The sequence below is a fragment of the Balaenoptera borealis genome (assembly GCF_965194805.1).
Source record: "Balaenoptera borealis genome assembly, chromosome: 21".
In the NCBI taxonomy this organism is placed as follows: Eukaryota; Metazoa; Chordata; class Mammalia; order Artiodactyla; family Balaenopteridae; genus Balaenoptera; species Balaenoptera borealis.
Window position 1 is genome coordinate 26,704,767 of NC_138880.1, and position 20,741 is coordinate 26,725,507.

The 20,741-nt window shown below is 48.8% G+C and overlaps 1 protein-coding gene across 12 annotated transcripts in view; it reads left to right on the plus strand.

Annotated features, from left to right (window-relative positions):
* The window catches only part of DLGAP2 (DLG associated protein 2), a 729,374-nt gene that overhangs the window by 608,439 nt on the left and 100,194 nt on the right, over positions 1-20,741 (plus strand). The gene's annotated exons all lie outside the window — the stretch shown is intronic.

Below are 20,741 nucleotides of genomic sequence, written 5' to 3' on the forward strand. Positions count from 1 at the left end.
AGAAGCTCCTATTTTGTCAGAGAGAAGAAAAATGAGCAAGCAGAATGAGGAAATGGAGATTACCTATTTTGGATAGTAATTCAAAAGCTTTCAAGTTATATGACATTAAATGTTTCCCAAACAAATACATCACGTTAACTAGCAAACAACAGCCATTTATCCTTTCTGTAGTCTTGTGTGAATTTTGGAATAAAAACCAAGGACTAGCTCTGCAGACTGAGAAGGATACAGCTTTACATTTTCTCATCTGTCTTTCACAATAACTGTGGAGAATAAAGATGGGCAGGGGTGCTGGAAAGACCGTTGTCCAAGGAACGATCATCACTGGTGTCCAGGCTCTGCCAGACACCAGCAGGACGACCTTGAAGGGCGACCTCGTCGTCCGCCCCAAGAATTTCCTCAAATAAAATACGTTGGGGGAGGGACCCCAGTCCCCCCACTCTGGGCTCTCAGGGGACACCATGACATTAAGACATGACCCTTCAGTGAAGCGTTCAGAGGAGAATCCACTGCTCCCGTGGAGCCTCCAGGGGGAGAGCCGTACGTTGGGCCAGTGGCCGTGGCCCAGTTGAAAACCGCATCGCTGGCCTGCAGTTTAAGACTCCACGCAGATGTGGGGACTTGCTGCCCTACCCCACACGGGTGGCCCTGGGGTCTCTGGGCCGTCCTGGGAATCCCACTACGGATCTGCGATGGGGCTGTGGAGCCATCCTTCGGAAACTGGGAAGGACGTCTGGGTACGAGCCCAGCTCTCCCCAGTCCCAAGGCAGATCCCAGACTTTGCTCAGACCACGGCTGAGGCATCCAGATCCTAAAGGGCAGGGCTCCGCAGTCCCTGAGTACTCTGGGGCCTCCGTGCTTTATTTTTGTCGGTTTCAGCAGGAGTGACACCTGGCATCCAAGCGCTCGAGTGCACCTGCTCTCACTGATGTGAGACAAGCCCCCGAGGGCGCGCCCATCCCGGCCTCTCTCAGCACTTTGTGAACTTAATAGGGATTCAGAAGAAATCTATGGAATGAATCGACTGGATAAAACAACTCGGTTTAACAAATTCAGTCAGTGAGCTGAACTTCTCTCGTGGCTCAGGAGGAATCGTGTCGTAGATCAGGGCCCACGGAAGTCGCTACGTCGTTGGAAAAACCAGTGGGCGCGTGAGCACAGGCGTTGGCCTCCCAAGGACCCGGCGGTTTCAGCGGTTTCTTCGTGTTCAGGGTTTGGAAGAAAGGAGGTCGGGCTCTGGGGCTCCAGTAAACTACCTGTCGTCTTTGGAAAGGCTCACTGGCGCAGCAGGTGCTGTCTGTGCTCTGAGGAGCGGGGGTCCTCCCCGCGGAGGGCCGAGTCGGCTGTCCCGGGGAGCCCCTGAGGGACGGGACTGCGTCCGGAGCCCGGCCTCTGCCAGCGACCCGTGGTGGTCTTGTTGGCGGCCTCTTTACAGGGCCCTGGGGGCAGGCAGGCGCGCGTCACTCCACGCTGCCGCGGCCCAGGGGAAATGGAACTGGCCGCTCCAACTGTGCTTCTGAGCGTAAGGCGCCGCGTCTGGGGGCTAACCGCCCCACCGTAGGTCGGCACCGCGGACAGGGGCCTGCGTTTACTCCCCCAGCCCTGCAGGCTGGAATCCGAGAGGGAGGCGTCGCAGGGATGGTCCCCGAGGCCTCCGTCCTGGGTGTGGACCGCCGCCCCCTCCCCGCGTCCCCACGTGGTCACCCCTCTGTGCGTGCCTGGGTCCTTGTCTCTTCTTGTAAGGACACCCGTCACACTGGATCAGGGCCCATCCTAGTGGCCTCACTGAAGTGCTTCTCTAGTGTCCCCCCCCCCCAAATACAGCCACATCAGGAGGCACAGGGGTGGGACTCCTACATATGAACTGGGGGGACCCAGGAGTTAGAAAGGGGGAATGGTCATTCCTTCCTGTGTTTCCCCCACGAGGCGGTTTTCTTCCTCACACGTCGTAGTAGCCAGACCATCGTCCGTCGGTCCTGCTCACAGCTGTAGCCTCGGAGCGTCCCCCGCAGTCCCCCACCATCCTTCTCCGTCTCCCAGCCCCTCCGCAAGGGAAGAGAGTCAGGCCGCAACTGAGCCACAGTCCTGACCCCAGCGCCACCTCCATCAGCCCGTCCCGGCGGCGTCCCTCCCGCCTCTGGGGGCCGTGTCCGAGTGGCCCTCAGTCCCTCTCTCTCCATCCTCATCCATCCAAAGAGGGCCTGAGGGAGCATCACATGAGCACATGTCAGGAAACGGCAGAACCCACGTGGCACAGGAATCCCACAGCCTACGCCAAGTGCCAGGTGCTGTCTGCCCAGCGTCAGAGGTGAACACGGCTGACACCTGGCAGGTGTAAGGACGGATTTCAGTCAGTGGAACTGCGGCCAGAGGGGACAGGCCAGCGTGATCTGGACTTGACTCTGGTTTGTGCAGAGGTGACGGAGGGGGTAGGGGTTAAAGGATGCGTGACGGATCTGGGGGCGGGGGGGTACTCAGTAGAGTCAGGGAGCGAACGTCACGAAGCCAGGAGGGGGCTGGTCGGGGGGGACCCCGTCTGCTTTGCTGCCTGGGGCTCAGGGAAGTCGGGCTCCCACCCCAGAGGCTGGGACACGGGGCCCGTCTTCAGGTGTGGCTGCAGCACCTTGTTTTCTCGGGCTGGGGTCTCCCAGGGATGCGGCCTTGAGCTGAGAGAAACTTTGTTAGTGTTTGTCCGAGTCTTTACAGGCCGGGCGAGGCCTCGGGGAGAAGAGGCCGGGTCTGGGCAGGGGAGGGGCCGTGTCACCTGGCCCTCCCATTCTGATGAAGCTTATCGTCCAGCAGGGGCGACGGGCATTCGCCATAGAACCACCTAAATCCACGTGACAGTGCGGTGGCCGGTGGTCCTGGCCGTAGGCGGGGTACCAGCATTCTTAACGTTCTGTTTTTTTCAAAAACTCTGCACTGAAACATACAGAAAACTGCCCTGAGGCGTCAGGACGCCTACTGGGAAGCGAGGCTGGGTCTGTGGGCTTCCTCACAGGCAGTGGGGGTCACAGGGGCTGCCCCACCCTCGAGGCGGGAGGTGGAGAGAACTGACCATGGGGGCGTGCGGGGGCAGGGAGGGGCACGTGTGGCGTCCCCGGCAGAGGCAGGAGGCCGACGGGGGCCCAGATGGGGGACGGGGTGTGTGCAGGGGCTGGGCGCAAGGGGACGGGGCGCGGGGTGCCGAGGCCCCCGCCAGCCTCCCCCATCCTGCGGGCGGCCGGGGCCCCCAGGGTCTCGGCAGGTGCAGCCACAAGGCAGCCACGAGCGTCTCTGGTTTCCCGTTTAGAAATCGGAGAAGGAGCCAAGAAAGGTGACAGAAACAGGACAGTGTCACCGAGGAGAGGGCACGACTACGAAGAACGCAGACCAAAGCCCCAATTTCCCGAGTGACTTCCCCACAAGTAAATATTGATGCTAAGGAAAAGTAAAAACCTTTTCTCATTAAAAAATTAATTTTGCTGAAGAATAGTTGATTTACAATGTTGTGTTAATTTCTGTTGTACAGCGAAGTGACTCAGTTACACATGTATATACATTCTTTTTCATGTTCTTTTCCAGTATGGTTTGTCACAGGATGGTGACTATAGTCCCCTGTGCTCTACAGTAGGACCTTGTTGTTTATCCTTCCAGTATATAATAATTGCATCTGCTAATCCCAAACTCCCATTCCTTCCGTCCCCCCACCCTTGGCAACCACAAGTCTGTTCTCTATGCCTGTGAGTCTGTTTCTCTTTGGACATAAGTTCATTTGTGTCGTATTTTAGATTCCACATTTGTGATATCATATAATTTTGTCTTTCTCTGTCTGACTTACTTCGCTTAGTATGATCATCTCTAGGTCCATCCATGTATTTAATACCACTTTCTTCCCTATTGTTTCCCAGTATTTCTTCAGATGTTCATGTGATTTAACTTTCCTGATTTTGGTCAAATTGTGATGTCAGGAAATGTTTATCATTTCCTTCATTTATTGCCTCAGCGGTGGTCAGTGAGATGGACCACGGGTTTTGGAAGGAAGGTGACAATTTAGAGAACGGAGTATTCATCTAATGCTGAGATAAATTAACGTTTATAAAAAGTACCAATTCCAAAAATATTCACTACCCAAAGAGCACTCGTCACCAAAAACTGGGGCTGCTACAAAGTCCAGACCAGTGCCGGTACAGTGAGTGGTTAAAAATAACAGAAGTTGATGTTGTACAACGTGAAAAAATTGGCAAATAATTGCACCTTGAACAGGCAGTAAACGTGTCCAATATTGGACCATCCCGCGTAAAAGTTGTTGTGACCGTGGTTTCAGTGATCTCAGTGGACACGATGTCCCCTCTGGGAAGGGGCACGTGGGGGCTCGGGGCAGGGGTCCACGGGGAACTCAGCGGAAATGTCCCACTTTGAAGAGCATCTTTGGACTCCAAATATAAATGGCTAGGTACAACAATTCCATTTGTTCTCTAACACTCTTTAACTTGAAATTTCTTTCCAACTTTTTGTGTTTAACAAATGTTGAGAAACCCCAAATCCCCCAAAAGTATAGTCTATAACTTCACTTTGCCCTCAGTATGCTGAAAGTTTATTTTTTTTAACTTTCTTAAAGTCCATTTTTGGAAGTAACTTAAATTCCCTCCTCCCGCAAAAAAAGTGGGGCAGTTGATTAAAATTGAGTATGGTGGCCCGTTCAATACTGAGATGATTAGAGAGACCTGTGTGTGTATGAGAGTGTGTGTGTGTGTGTGTGTGTGTGTGTGTGTGTGTGTGTTCTTGACTTGGAACCAATTTCACAAAAGGTGATTGTGAAATGAGACCATCCTTCTCTCTTTGTTCTATTATTTGTCTAGGACAAAGCTCCAGGTGCAACAGTTTGGTAAATGGATCTATGCTTCTGAAAGATATTTTATTCATGTGGTTTGGTGGTCTTTGATTGTTAGTGAGGTTAAAATATTTTGCTAGTAATTTGTATTTTGTGTCTATGAAATTATTTTCATTTTACCTGCTAATTTTTTCAGGGAATTATTTTTCTTACCTTCATGATTTCCTTAAACATTGAGGATGTTAGTATTTGGGATATTTCTTTCCTTTTTAATAGTTTAATATTCTCTAAGAATTTTTATATTTTAATATTCCCTAAGAAGTGGGGAGATGGGGAGATGTTTGTCAGTTATAAACTCTCAGTTATAAGGTGACCGAGTTCAGGGACATAACGCACTGCATGGCGACTATAGTCAGCAACACTTAGATTGTATACTTGGAGTTGCTAAGACGGGAGAGTTTTACTGTTTTCACCGTAACGACAGCAACAACAAATGGTGATTATAGACGTCAGGGGAAGGACGTGTTAACTACCCTTCTTGTGGTAAACATTTCCCGATACGTACGTGTATCAAGTCATCACACTGTATACCTTAGACTTAACGCGATAGGTCAATTATGTCCCAACAAAGCTGGGAAAATATATTCTGCAAGGGGACACAGAGGAGGAAATTCTCCTGTGATTTTTAAATTGCATTTTTCTGACTGACTCTTGTGTCTCTAGCGTGCAGGTAACCGAATCGGGTGTTTCTCTCCTCGAATGGGCGTCAGAATCAAGTCGTAGCTAAGACAGGAGGTCCTGGCCCCATCACCGTTCCTACTCTCCTTTCTCTTGCTTCATAGTTAAAGTTTTTCAATTTAGTTCACTTTCTCATTTGTATTTGTAAGAACAAACTAAATCCTCACTGGAACGTGTCAGCGTATAAACCAACAAACAAATAGGAGGTCGGTTTTCTAAGATCACCAGAAACATCCTTGTGCAGAGGTGACTTCCTCATCTGAGATTGCTCCTTCTGTAGAATACTGTACGTATGCTTCCCTGGCTGTGAGGTATAAAGATTCTCATGGCTTCTAAGATTTTGCCTCATTTATTTCCCAGAAGGTCATACTAATTTATAAACACCCTCCCGTAGTGAAGGAGTCATGCTTTGCCACTTTCTGGCCACAACAGCTTGTTTTAATTATTAATATACCTATTTGATTCATAGAAATGTGCAGATATATTTTGACTTCAATTTTATTTTTTACATGAGTAGAAAGAAGGGGCTGGTTTGTAGACACACCTCTCTCTCTGACTTGTAACGCAGTAAAAGAAGGTTCAGTTCTATTCAAAGGTTTTGAAAACGGATCTTTGTAGGAGGGAGAAGTATGGTCAAACAGAGAACAGGAAACGGCGCGCCACACCTGCTGCAGGTGGGCCCCGCGCACCTGCCCCTGTACTTCTTCCTCCTCTTCCCACATGTAAACTATTTCCAGATGCATCATTCACATGCATAGGGCTGATCTAAATGTTCTCCAGGGAGACATTCTCCCCAAAGAAATGTTCCCTATTAATGAATCTTCAGTCGTAGTCATTGATACTGGGGAGAAATGAGCTAATGGCGTAAATCCATATTGGTGTTGCTTCCTTTATCATTTGATTTAGCAAAAGAACACTCTGCTTCTGGAAATTGCCAGGCACCGCTGGCGATAAATGAATCCTGTCTTGACTACTTTCCAGTGGAGAGCGTAGATTTTAAATTAAAATGTTTACACCAGGGATTGTATTATGAGTTTCCACATCTAAAATCTTAAAATGAATTTAATTTTCATAAAACTTCAAGTTTATAAATTGAGACATTTAAGGTAATCATCAACACTACCTTAAAATTTACTATGAACTCCTATTTCAAAATTGCTTATGAAATAATTGTCAAAAATCAAATATTTTAAAACAAGCATTCTTTTACTGGATATATACATTGGGAATTGGCAACAGACATTTCTGACAGCTTATAAATTTTTGTCAAGGCAGAAATATAAGATAATCATCAAAAACTATGTAAAAGGAGAGAGAGAGATTGATTTAAATTAAGGAGGCTGATTTGTATCAAAGGAACTCAGGGAGAAAGAGACTTGTGATTTAAATTAAGGAGACTGATTTGTATCAAAGGAACTCAGGGAGAAAGAGACTTGTGATTTAAATTAAGGAGACTGATTTGTATCAAAGGAACTCAGGGAGAAAGAGACTTGGAAAACAGTTATAATTTTGTGAAGCTACACGCGTATTTCACAAGGCATATTTCCTAATAAAGAGTCAGAAATGACTTTGGGCCTCATGAGTAATGGTTTGGATTTACAACTGATAGCAATTTTCTTTTGTGCTTTGGAAGCTGTTGTTTTTGAGTGCAGAATAAAGATCTGTTTAAAAGCTATTTATTTAGCCCATAAATAAGAAGTCACTTGGTAATTAAGTATAATTAAGTTGCCAACGTGCTCACCATAAAAGCTTAATCAAAAATATAAGGAAATTCTGAAAAGTAGCTGAAGAGTTCAGCACCTGAGTTTAGAATCACAAAACTGCGTGTTGACATCGTCTGTTCAAAAGACATCTAGGTGCAACTTTTCTTTTAAAGTAGAACTTTGATCTGTGTGGAGTTAACGGGGGTAAAAAAGAAAGCTACTTGCATATCTTACAAATTATTGATGGAAACTGCCGATTTAAGAGCCAAGTTAAATCACTAGGGTGTGTGTGTGTGTGTGTGTGTGTGTGAAATCAACACTGCAGGATACACTATGGAACAAATTACAGGAGTTAATAAAATCCTAAATATTAGCTGAGACTGTGGTTTGAATGGGTGAAATCCTCCTTTGATCAGTTAGGTTTGCAAGTTGGCAGTTTGCTTCCATTTGCCTGAGGTGCGGTTTTCGTCCCCCAAGTGTCCCCTTATGAAGCTCTTTCTGGCTGCCGGGGACAGATGCCTCAGGTCACCTTCAGGAAGGCAGTTTGCTGCAGAGGTCACGAGGGTTCAAGGGGACAGGACCCTGTCAGCATGTGCCCAGCTGCTGCTTGCAGGGGACCAGAGCATCCTTCCAGATGGAGTGGCCGTGCAGGTGGGGTCGCTGCTGCTCTGGGCGTCGTGCCCTCGGACCTGGGCATCCCACACAGCCTCTCAGACGTCCCCCCGCTCTGCTGCTACGGCACTGACAAACTCTCTCTCCAAATGTCTGGATTTCAAATCCCTGCGAAAGAAGGTGTGATTTATTCTCTCCGTCATCAACGCACCCACAATGTGCTGGCTTGGCCTCACGCCACGGTGGAAAAGGAACCTCCCTCAATCCCTCATCCCCTGAAGGATGGCCGGGGAGCAGGGTTTATGGAAGGTCGTGTGACATGTGGGCAGGTCATGAGCGGTCAGGCAGCTGTGCCTTGGGGCAGCACACTGACCTCTTGTCCAAATGTGCATAGTTGGAAGACTAGGCAATGGATTTGGTTTTACTAAAAATAGTGAATTGGGGTTGCACTGTTCCTTGACTTGCTTGTACAGACGGCCGTTTTTATCCACCTGAACAAGGCGGCCGCAGGGCTGCAGGAAGAGGTGTCTCTGAGAATCTCTCGCAGCCCCCCTGGGTGCACCGCGCTTGAGCACCCACAGTCCAGACGCCTGCAAAGTGTGGGCGGCAGTGCACGCCAGCTCTGTCCCCGTCCCCAGGGCCCTGAGCTTAGACTGTGAGTGGACGGGGCTTGTCTGGGAGGTGAGCCATTTCTCCAGGAGGTGGAGAAGCCAGAGGAGAAGCAGGCTGTAGACAACACACGTGCCGTCCCGCACGGCTAGACCTGAGAAGGCTGGTGTCCCTGCCGGGATGCAACAGGGGTGACAGGGGGCAGCTTCGGCCCCCGTTCAGTTCATCCATCTACGAGATTAAACCTTTTGCGAGCGTCGGCTCAGGGGGGCAGGAAAAAGCAGCGTGGGGTCCCCAGCACCTGGAGCAGGCGAGGGACCAGTGAGCGCTGTCCTGGATAAAGCTGCGGGCGGGCCGAAGGAGGACAGCTGAAGTCAGGGCAGTGGGGTTCTAGCCGGAACTTGGACCCCTGAGCTGTTTGACCCCGGGAGATCGCGTTCTTAGAGCAGTGGTTTTGTCACGTGTCAGCTGTGGATGATGACTCAAGCCCCTGACCCTTCTTCGCCGGCCCGGGTCCCCCTCACCCAACTCCCCCCTGTCTGCACGTGCCTCTCTCTGTCACAGAGGTTTCTGTTTGCTCACATGCTCGTTCCTCCAGTGGAATGAGCGTCTCAGGCATTGCTGCCTCAGAACAGGGACGGTCCCAGCACCTGACCGTGAGCTGGTGCCCTGTGGATGCTGGGTGGCTGAGGGTGAGGATGGGTAGATGGGAGAATGTGTGAATGAATGTGTAACTGTCATAGCGGAGACACTCTGTTTACGCTCAGAGCGGGGATGAGTGGGTTTAGGTGGAGAGTCTGGGGAAGCACCCGCGGGAGGAGAAAGCCCGTGCAGTGGGTCTTCAAGGCTGGGTGGGGTCCAGTAAAGTGCAGAGGGTCCCTCAGAGAGAAGCACCGCCGTGGGAACAGGGACCTTGGAGGGAAGAGAGCTGTTCACTTCGCGGGGAATCATGGATTCAGGCTGATGCGGGTCCCTGCGGAGGGCGTGGCCTTGCGTGGAGTGGGCGGGGCCACCCCGCAGGCTCCTGGCAGAGGGAAAGCATCCCCTAGGCCAGGAAGCTCTTTGCAGCCTTCAGGCTGCCCCCTCCTCTCTCCTCCCTTCTTCCTTTCCTTCCTGGTTACCCTGCCGTCCATGCTGAATTCTGTCTTCTTTTTGTCTCCACCTAAATCCACCCAAAATACACTTCTGCACTAACGCAAAGCTCTACAGTGCGTTCAAAAACTACTTTATGTGCGCAGTACTCTTCTTCCTCCCCAGGCTGTGTTGTGCCTCAGAAAGGCTGTGCCTTCATCTCACCGCCAAACGCGCTCTCTCCACCATCCGAAATTCCCTGGAAACCAGACCAGAATTGAATGGAGAGAAAATGGAAAGCATGTTGTTTGTTTCCACCCCTGTGTTGCTCTCTGTTTAAGGCTCAGCGTACGATACGGCAGAGCGCTTTGTAAGGAGAGGAAACTTCTTCCTGGGTGGTGCTCGCCGTGCAGGGGCCGCGGGGGATGGAGATGCTGTGACCCCCTCCTCCTCCTGAGGGTGAGGGCGGCTCGCGCTGCCTTGTCTACTGAGATTCTGCCAGGTGCTGTGACCCCTCCTCTAGGAATTCGATTTTACCCTCATGATTCAAACCCTGTCATCCGAGACGGGGGCCCACGCTGTTCCCCCGGAGCTCCTGAAAGGACCGAGCTGCCCGATCGGGGAGGCCGTGTCTGCGGGGTCGGAGGCCGGAGCCTAGATTTCCTGGCTCCGGCACACGCCCTCCTGTCATGGAAGGGGTTCCTCATCTTGTCTTCCAGCCTCCCCAGGATGGGATCCGACGCTCGTGGGTTTTGTTTGTTTTCGTAACAAACAGCGTTCGTGTCCAAAGGGACCCGAAGAAGCTGAAACAACGTGTGTTCGCGGGGCCCCGGCTCGGGGGTCAGAGGTGGACTTGTGGACGTGTCGGTGTTGGTTTTCACACCCCCGTGAGGCTCCTGAGAGGAGGACACCTTTGTATATGGGGACAGGCGTGACCAGGGTTTACAACACGCTTGTGACTCGGTATTACGGACCCCTCTTTGGATGGGCCTGGAGGTAGCGGGCAGCAGTCGCGTCCACAGGAGCGGAGCCTGGAGCCCACGTCACAGGTGGGCAGGGAGGAGGCCTCCGGGCCATGCTGGGCCCGGGCTCAGGGCTGCCACTCCCCCCTCTGAACCCCGTTTCCTCACAGGGACACGCTGGCAGTGAGCTTCTGGGGAGGACCGCGTTGGGGGTCACACTGCCCACGTGCCGGCATTTCCGCCCACACCCCCGCTGCTCCCTCCACAGCCAACGCCACTAGCTGGCGGCGTAAACCACAGATGTCTGCTTCTCACGCTCTGGAGGCTGGGAGTCCAAGGTCAGGGTGCCCGGGGGCAGAGGGCCCTCCTCGCTGTGTCCCTCCCTCTTCCCCTGGGGACACCAGTGCTGTGGGTCAGGGCCCTGCGGGGACCTCATTTAACCTTTAGCCCTCTCCTCACGGGCGCCGTCTCCGGACTCTCTGGGGGTCAGAGCTGCGACCTGTGAACGGGGCACGTGGGTGAAGGGCACTACCTGCCGCCGTCGCCTGGGCTGGGGCGTGGAGGAGGCCTGAGCGCGTCGCCTCACCCGCTCCGGTGCTCACAGCCCCGGGGCGCATCAGACAGGCCCCTCTGCCGCATCAGACAGGCCCCTCTGCCGCTTCTGTGCTCCAGGGAGTAGACCAAGTCCTGCAGCCTCCGAGCTGCTCTGCCCGTAGATTCCACCGCATTCCCGCCAGGCCCCTCCCCGGCCCAGGCCCGACCCCCACCCGGAGCCCGAGGCCCACGAGAGGGGAGAGGCTCACACACATGCTGTCACCCCTCCCGGGTTGGCTGTCCACGCTTCCCTCCGTCCCTGGCCTGCGGCCTGCCCCTGGTTTCTGTCACCTGTGACCGCCTGCATCTGGGCAGGTTCTGGGACATGCAGGGTGGGCAGGTGGCTGAACCATGAGGTCAGGTCAGCGCGAGAGGAGGGGGACGACAGAAGCTCTCACCGCGGACGCCCTGCCTCGGCCTCTCCCCCTGGGCAGCTCCGTCCGGGCATCTGTGACCCCACGAGAAAAAGAAAAACACCTGGATCACGGCCCAGACGCGCCTCCTCCCGGCCGGTCCCATCCGAGGTCAGGGAGTAGCTGTGGACTTTGCTTCCACGGACAGTACCGGGGCCCAGCGAGCTGACCTGCATCTGTAACACAGGGGAGGGTCTTGAGCCCCGCAGGCCCGAAGGCCCTCAGCTTAAGAACCGTGGCAGCGTTAGCGCCCGGGGGTACACGGCTGTGCCTCTGAAAACGGGTTGAAAGCGCACAAACTTTGAGCATTTTTGCCCTTGGGGCCCGTGATTTTACAAAAGCAGAATTTAGAAAAAGAATTAAAGAACAAACAGAGAGAAGGGCCAGAAAAGCTCGGCAGCAGAACCGTTTCAACAGTACTGCACTCAGTGCTTCACAGCTTGGAAGCGGAGAGCGTTCCACACAGAACCTTCCCTTCAAAAGGGCTCCAGCTGCTGGAATGTAGTTCTGTGATTCCAGCAACTCCAGCCTAGAAGCTGGTAGAGGATCTAAATTTTGCCTAAGAACCTTGGAGGCCTCCCTGCGAGTCCTGCCCCTGGCAAAGCCCAGGGCGCCAATCCTCTTTATTAGCTTCGCTTGTTTACATATTCATTCAGTTACCAGCCATGATGGAGACGTGACAGTCGTTCAAGGGAACCCCCCCCCCCCAGGTACACGGTGACTCAGAGGTGAAAGGCGCTAGTTGGGGACACAAAGCCACAGGGGAAGACTCGACAAGTGACAGCAGTGCCCCGCGTGAAGCCGAGAGCAGCATCTGACGTTTACAGATTGGGGAGCTGCCACAGCTCCAGAGACAGAGTCCCACCATGTCCGGGGTAATGCCTGGGGTCCGCCCTTTGAAATGCTTCCCGGGTGATCCTGGTGCATAGCCCAGGTTTGAAGGGCTTTGAACTGTTTGGCAAATAAAGGCAAAACCACAGATGGGTAAGGAAATTCACACGTGCATGAGCTATCAGACCTTGGATAGCAGGAGTGAGGAAAGCTCTGGCCCCCAGCTCCCTGGATTCCTGACCCTGCTGCCCCCAGCGCCGCCGGAGTGCGTTCGCGCTTCCCCAGCCGTTATCCGGCAGGTGATTCAACAGCTCTCAACCGTTTACTGTATAACTTGAACTAATAGTATCAAACCACTTAAAGTTAATTTATTCACTAATTTATTCCTCATCTCATTTTATAAGAGTGTGACGCGTGAATAACAAAAACATGTAAAATATACTGATGAAATATAAATGCAAATTTGAAATCATGATCTGAGAACTTTCAGTAAGAATGAAGGAGCAAAGGGAAACAAGTGACTGTCCATGGACCCCAAATTGGCCCTGAGCTGCCTAGCAGTCAAATTAATGGGACTCAGCTCAATCACATCCGTCCTACCATGGAGAGAGAGGACATTTAAAAGCAAACCAACAAGCATACTGCTTTCCTAAATTTTACTAAAAAGGTCTTTTACTGAGTTCTAAACACATGAGGAAAATTTTTTAAAGTGAACTTTGTATATATTCAATTTTGTGTTTTTATGTCTTCTTCGTATATAGTTATTCATTTATAAGAGGTTTATGGGGATATAGTTCACCTACCATACAGTTCACCATTAAAATGTACAATTCAGTGTTTTTTATATTCACAGATATGTGCGACCACCACTGCAGTCACTTTTAGAACAGTTTCATCACCCCACACCCTGACAGTCACCCCCTATCCTCCTGCCCCAGCCCCTGACATTCAACAATCGATTTCCGGTCTCTATGGATTTACCTCTTCTGTAAACTTCATACGAGTGGAATCATGTAATATGTGGTCCTTTGTGACTACCTCCTCTCACTAGCATAATGTTTTGAAGGTCCATCCATGCTGTACGGTGTTCCCATACTTAATTGGTTGTTATTGGAGAATAATATTCCATTTGGATGGACATAACCACTTTTGTACATCCATTGATGGGCATTTGGGTTGTTTCCTTTTTTTACTATTACGAATAACGCTGCTATGAACATTCATATACAAGTTTCTGTGGGGACATCTGCTTTCATTTCTCTGGGGCATGTACCTCACATTTGAATTCCTGGGTCACATGGTTACTCTGTGTTTATCCTTCTGAAGAACTTTCCAAAGCGACTGCATCATCTGACACCCCCCCAGCAGGGAATGAGGTTCCATTTCTTCTGTATCCTCATCAGCACTTGTTACTTTGTCTCTTACTTAGACATCCTAGTGATGTGAAATGGTATCTCATTGTGGTTTCAATTGCATTTCCCTGATGGCCGGTGATGGTTGAGCATCTCTTCATGTACTTATTGGCCCTTTGTATATCTTCTTTGGAGAAATGTCTGTTTAGATTTTTTGCCCATTTTTATTTGAACTATTTGTCTTTTATAATTAAGTTGTAAGAGATCTTTATATACTCTAGATACAATTTCCTTATCAGATACTTGATTTGCAAAATATTTTTCCCATTCTCCGGGTTGTCTTTTCACTTTCTTGGGGGTGTCTTTTAAATCTCAAAAGTTTTCAATTTTAGGGCATCCATTTTATCTATTTTTTCTTCTTTTCCTGTCCTTTTGATGACATATCTAAGAAAGCATTGCCTAATCCACATTCACAAAGAAGTACATGTGTGTTTTCTTCTAAGAATTTTATACTTTTATGCCTTTCTTTGGGTCTTTGATCCATTCTGTGTTCATTTTTGCATACAGTGTGAGATAGGGGTACGACTTCATTCTTTTGCAGGTAGAAATCTGGTTGTCCCAGCACGTTTTATAGAAAAGACTATTCTTTCCCTAAACACTCTTGGCACCTGTACCAGAAATGAATTGGCCATAGATGTATAGGTTTATTTCTGGGCTACCAATTCTATTCCATTAGTCTATATGTCTATCCTTATACCAGAATCACACTGTTTTGATTACTGTAGCTTTTTAGCAAGTTTTGGAATTGGGAAGTGTGAGTCCCCCAACTTTGTTCTTCTTTTGCAAGATGGTTTTAGCTATTTGGGGCCCATTGAATTTCCACTGAATTTAAGGATTGGTTCTTCCACTTCTGCAAAATTGCCAGTGGGAATTTCCATAGAGATTACGTTGAATCTGTAGGTCACTTTTGATAGTATTGAATTCTTAAAAATATTAAGTCTTCCAATCCATGAATATAGGATGTCTTTCCATTTCTTTAGGTCTTTTTAAATTTCTTTCGGCACTGCTTTCTCATGCTCAGTGTACAAACCTTTCACCTCCTTGGTTAAATGTAGACACAGGTATTTTATTCTTTTAGATGTTATTGTAAGTGGAATAGCTTTCCTAATTTCCTTTTTGGAAATTGTTCATTGCTCATATGTAGAAACACAACTGATTTTTGTGTTTTGATCTTGTATCCTGCAAATTTGGGGTTGTACGAAAAACCCAAACAAGCTTTTAGGCCAACCCAATAGTTCTGTCTTATAGTTCTGCCAAGATTTTCTGTTTCTTCTCAAAGTAATTTGTGTGTTTCTATGAGTTTGTCCATTTCATCTAGGTTATCTAATTTGCTGGCATACAATTGTTCATAGTATTCCCTTATAATCCTTCTTATTTATATAAGGTTAGTAGTAATCCGCCACTTTGGTTTCTGATTTTAGAAATTTGAGTGTTTTTTTTCTTTGCGGTCTAGCTAAAGGTTTGTCAATTTTATTGATCTTTTTGAAGAACCAACTTTGATTTCATTGATTCTCTGTATTATTTCTTATTTCATTTATCCCCACTCTGAGCTTTATTATTTCCTTCCTCCTGCTAGCTTTAGATTTAGTTTTCATTTTCTATCCATATGAATTTGAAGATCAGGTTTTGAATTTTGACAGAGAAGCCAGTTGGGGGTTTGATGGGGATTCTGATGAATCTGTAGGTCATTTGGGGGAATATTCCCATGTTAACCATTTTAATTCTTCCAATTTATGAATATAGGATATCTTTATTTTTTATTGAAGTATAGTTGATTTATAATGTTGTGTTAATTTCTGCTGTACAGCAAAGTGATTCAGTTATGCATTCTTTTTTGGGTATATCTTTCCATTTACTTAGAGCATCATTAATTTCTTTCAGCAATATTTTGTAGCTGTCAGGATACAAATCTTGAACTTTGCTGTTTAATTTTTGAGGAAACTTTTTTAAAGGAGCTTCAGATAGGCTCCTTTTGACATGGTGGGCCCCATCTTTCATACCTTCACACGTTACGTACGGGAACAGGTCCACTCGGCTCTTTCTTTCTGGGTTCCCTGACCTGCACTTGTGTCGCAAGGTCCTGGCGAGATGGCCAGGTGGCCTGCGGCTCCTGAGGAGTCGTGAAGGGAAGTGGGCTGAGCCAGTGCTGCCGGGGCCAGCAAGGAGGACACAGGAGTGGGGAGGAGGACAAGTCAGCACGCAAAGGGAGCGGCGGTTCCAGGGTCCACCAGGGAGGCCTCACGGCTTTGCACAAGACCCAGCTGAAATTTCTGAGGAAATGTTGATAAGTTCCACTAGTTTGGGGGAAATATATCCTTCTTTATTTAGCAAGCAACACCGTGGTCCACTGGATAAAGTTTTTGCCCCTTCGTTTTGTCTTCCTTGGGTTGTTCTTTCCGTTTAGTTCAGTGGCCCTCTCCCTCCTACAGGATTTTCCTTCCCAAGTGAGGGCAGGGGCGAGTGACGCAGTGCAAGGTCTGTCCCTCCGCCTGATGGGGGATAAAATCAGAGGCAGATGCGGGCAGGCTGGCAGCTTGGGTGTAAGTGAGCTTCCGGCAGAGGGAGACAAAGCTGGTTCCCTCGGGGGGAAGGACCTCCCACGCACCCACAGTGGGGTTGGGGAGGGCCCGGCCATGCCTGTCTGCACCCGGAGGCAGGGGCCTCCACGCTTTCCCCCAAACACCTGGGCCTGGGCCCCTCGCCGCAGTGTGTCCAGCCTGGGTGGCTCAGGCCGGGCTTGGTGTTGGAACCACGAGCCTGGTTTAACCAGAAAGAGCACTGGGGCCCCCTCCATCCTCCCCATCCATCAGCAGCCCAGAGCTGGATGCTGGGGTTCCGATGCAGCTCTGATATGAGAGTGCGCATGTGCGTGTGTGTGTCTGCGTGTGGTGCCACCTGGGGAACCTTGCCCAACTGCCCTGCTAGCCTTGGCCCCCTCAGCCTGCGGTGGGGACGGGCCCTGCTCCCGGGGGGCTGCCAGGAGGGTAGAGCCTGTGACACGACCCCACGCACTCCATCACATTAGCTGTATTTTTAAAGGTTTCATTCCACCACTCAAAATATATTTTTTAGACTGGGTATGCCAACAGTCTCATGAAATCCAGCAGTAAAATGTGCATTTACATTCTAGTTTGAATTTGGGGAGACAGTTAATGACTAATGATGATAATTGCTGTTTTCTTTTGCTTAATAACAAAGAAGGGTTCAGCGAATAGCTGTAAATTAGGAAGCTAAGATGCCTTCCGCATTTTGTGTTTGTGACCTCACTTTGACAAAGAGAAATTACCAGCCCCTAAGGTATTTGTTATATGTTATGTAGACTTATTAAAAAACCTATGGAGTACAAGCCCTCATTATATGTTTTGATATCACCAGTATTTACGGTGAACTATTATCCTGTGTGTTGTCATCGTTTTATTTTTGACAGGTAATGTGTAAGCTTCCACGCATATGTCAGGGAATTCAGGGAAAATGAGAATATTATCAACATGTGGCATAATCAAATTTAATTCATTTCAGTTAGACTTTTCTCTTTTGTGCTGTTCTTTTCTGGAGCCACATTCATAGTGTAGATTGCAGGCTAAACATGAGGTAGAAATGGGATGCGTGAGTGGAGCAATAACGGGCTGGCTTTTTAATATGGAGGAAGATTAGAATTGTATTAAATTACATGTTAATGGAAAAATGAAGCAAAAGATAATAGGATGACAACTTTATGCTGCTGTAAAGTCTAGATTACAGAACACAGTTTTTGCTGTTTATCAATTGAATACTGAATTTCCTTTGAAAACTTGCTTTTAATTATATTAAAATATAATCTAAAATATCCTTGCCTGATATATTGAAGTGCTCTAGTTATAATTTGGCTGTTGAGAAGGACAGGCACTGCCTAGCTATTACGGGATGGCCACTCCCATGAGACAGCGAAGCACCTCACACTGGGATGAAGCGAAGCTCTGTTTGGAGATAAAGGGCCCACGGACCCTGGAATTGGGGACCGTTTGCTGCGAACGTGCAGGAGAGAGTGAGAGCCCCTTGGGATCCTCAGAAAAGGTCTACTTTCTCTCCTGCTGTCAGTTGCTCCCAGGTAGAAGTCTTGCCCCTAACTTCTCAGGGATCCGTGAAACCGGGTCCCTTTCTTATAATACATTCCCACATCTGAGCTGGCCTGACAAGCGGCAGTTCTGGAGCCTGAAAAGGGGACCTTTTGAACCCACACTGGTGTTGAACCCAAGTCCGTGTGTCAGATGCACAGTGAGGCCAAACAAATCGAAAGGTCAGAGTTTGGAGCAGAGGAAGGTTCATTGATCCAGAGGCAACAGCCAAGAAGATGGGAGACGTAGGTTTGTCTCTGATCCGTGTTACTGGCTGGCCTGAGCATAAGGTTTTTAAGGACAACCTTTGGGGTGAGGGCTGCAGGGACCGTGACTTTCTTCTGCTTGGTCAGTGGTGCGGCAACGGGGTGATGCTCCGGGAATCTCAATCCTCAGCCTCCTGGTTCCGAGCCGTCTGGGGTCTCAGCCTGTAGTCACCGGCCTCCACTGGGGCAGGGGTCTTAGTTTCTGCAGAACAGCCCCAAGATATGTGTCAGGTGGTAGGTACATCCCTTGAGGAGGAACTAGGACTCTGGTTTATCCCTGAACTATTGTCTAATCTCTCATTACGTTTCTTGCTTGACTGCTTTTCCTTTATTTCTGCAATTCCCTCACTTCCCTAACTAGTAACTGCTTGAGTCTGCTCTTTGGGACTCAGGGAAGGCCTAGGAAACGAAAGCCTTTTTCTACCAGCAAGAAACGGGGGACACGGCGGGGCCTGTGTACCTGGGGGGCCCCATGGGGTCCTGCTCCATCTCCACACCTTGCACCAGTCGTTGGGCCAGTGTCCTTGGCAGGTGGTGACGTTTCCCTTGCGTGGATCACCGGGAGAGCTGGGTTGGCGGTCATCAGGGAGAAGCCTCATGTCTCTCAGCTTTCTTCCCTGTTTCCCACAGTGGCCCTTGGAGGCCACTTTGGGGGTCAGGGTGGGTGGCTCTGTGCGTGCTGGTGTGTGTCTCAGGCAAGGCTTTGTGAGTAGAGGGTGAGTGGGGGACACTCTTGGTGGAGGACAGGCGGGTGGGGCCGAGGTGGGCACTGGCCCTGGGGAGAGGGTGTTGGACACCGAGGTGGGTCGGGGCTCAGACAGTTTCCTTCCTAAGGAGACGAGGCTCTCATGCGTTGAGAAGGTCCCCTTATCGTCCCTTTCTGGACCCTCAGCCTGAGGACAGCGCACAGGGGGCCCAGGCATTGTCTGAATTGCGGTGGGTGGTGCTGGAGCCGAGTCTCAGAGAGCAAATCCTGGAGAAAGCACCCCAGCCTGGGGAGCAGAGCGTGGAGAGGACCTGCGGAGGAATTTTTAGAAGGAGCAGCAGTTTGATGTGACAAAGCACAGGATACTTCCCAGGAGAGCTGAGAGATGAACCTAGAGTGAGGGGCTCTGCCGGCTTATCTGGTCACCACGCAGATCGGAGCATCCGCTCTGGGCCTGGCACGGGGCTGGGGCCAGCCGGTAGCCTCAGGGAGCCTGCCATCCTGAGTCCGTGTTTCCTGCACATGCTATAGTATATGCATATTATATACAAATATATGCCTTACGTATACATGTTATGTGTGCCTATTATACACTATAATATAGAATCTATTTCCTGTGTATATTATATGCGTGCTGTATACTATATATTATATATATTATATATATACTATATATTATATATATAATATATATTATATATGAGTATATGCACTACATATACATGTTATATGCGCATATTATACACTATAATAGGATCTATTTCCTCTATATATTACATGCATACTATATACTATACATACATGTTATATACAAATATATGCATTATACATACATGCTATATGTGCGTATTATACACTCTAATAGGATCTATTTCCTCTATATATTATACACATAATATATATGCATTTTATATATGGATATATGCATTATATATACATGCTATAAATGCATATTATATACTATAATAGTCTGTATTTCCGGTATATATTACATTACATGCCATATGTGCATATTATGTACTATATATGTATACTATATACCAGTGGCCCCCAACCTTTTTGGCACCAGGGACCAGTTTTGTAGAAGACAATTTTTCCACGGACGGGGGAGGAGGGGGGAGTGAGGATAGTTTCAGGATGATTCAAGTGTATTACATTTATTGTGCACTTTATTTCTATTATTATTACATTGTCATATATAATGAAATAATTATACAACTCCCCATAATGCAGAATCAGTGGGAGCCCTGAGCTTGTTTTCACTTGCCACTCAATGATAGGGTTTTGATATGAGTCTGCAAGCACTTGATTGATTATGGTCTCTGTGCAGTCAAACCTCTCTGCTGATGATAATCTGTATTTGCAGCCTCTCCCCGGTGCTAGCATCACCGCTTCAGCTCCACCTCAGATCATCAGGCATTAGATTCTCATAGAGTGTGCCACCTAGATCCCTCGCATGCGCAGTTCACGGTAGGGTTCGCGCTCCTATGAGAATCTAATGCCGCCGCTGATCTGACAGTAGGAGGAGCTCAGGCAGTAATGCGAGCGATGGGGAGCGGCTGTAAATACAGATGCAGCTTCCCTGGCTCACCTGCCGCTCACCTCCCGCTGTGCCATGCAGTTCCTAACAGGCCACGGACCGGTAGCTGTGGCCCCGGGGCTGGGGACCCCTGCTATATACTATCGTAGTCTGTATTTCCTGTGTATATTATATGCATACTGTGTACAATGTATGCATATTATATACAGTATATGCATATTATATATGATATATGCATTATGTGTACATACTATATATGCATATCATATGCTATAATAGAGTCTATTTCCTTTATATATTATATGCAAATTACATACTATGTATACATATCCTATATGGATATATGCATTATGCATACATAGTATATAGGCATATCA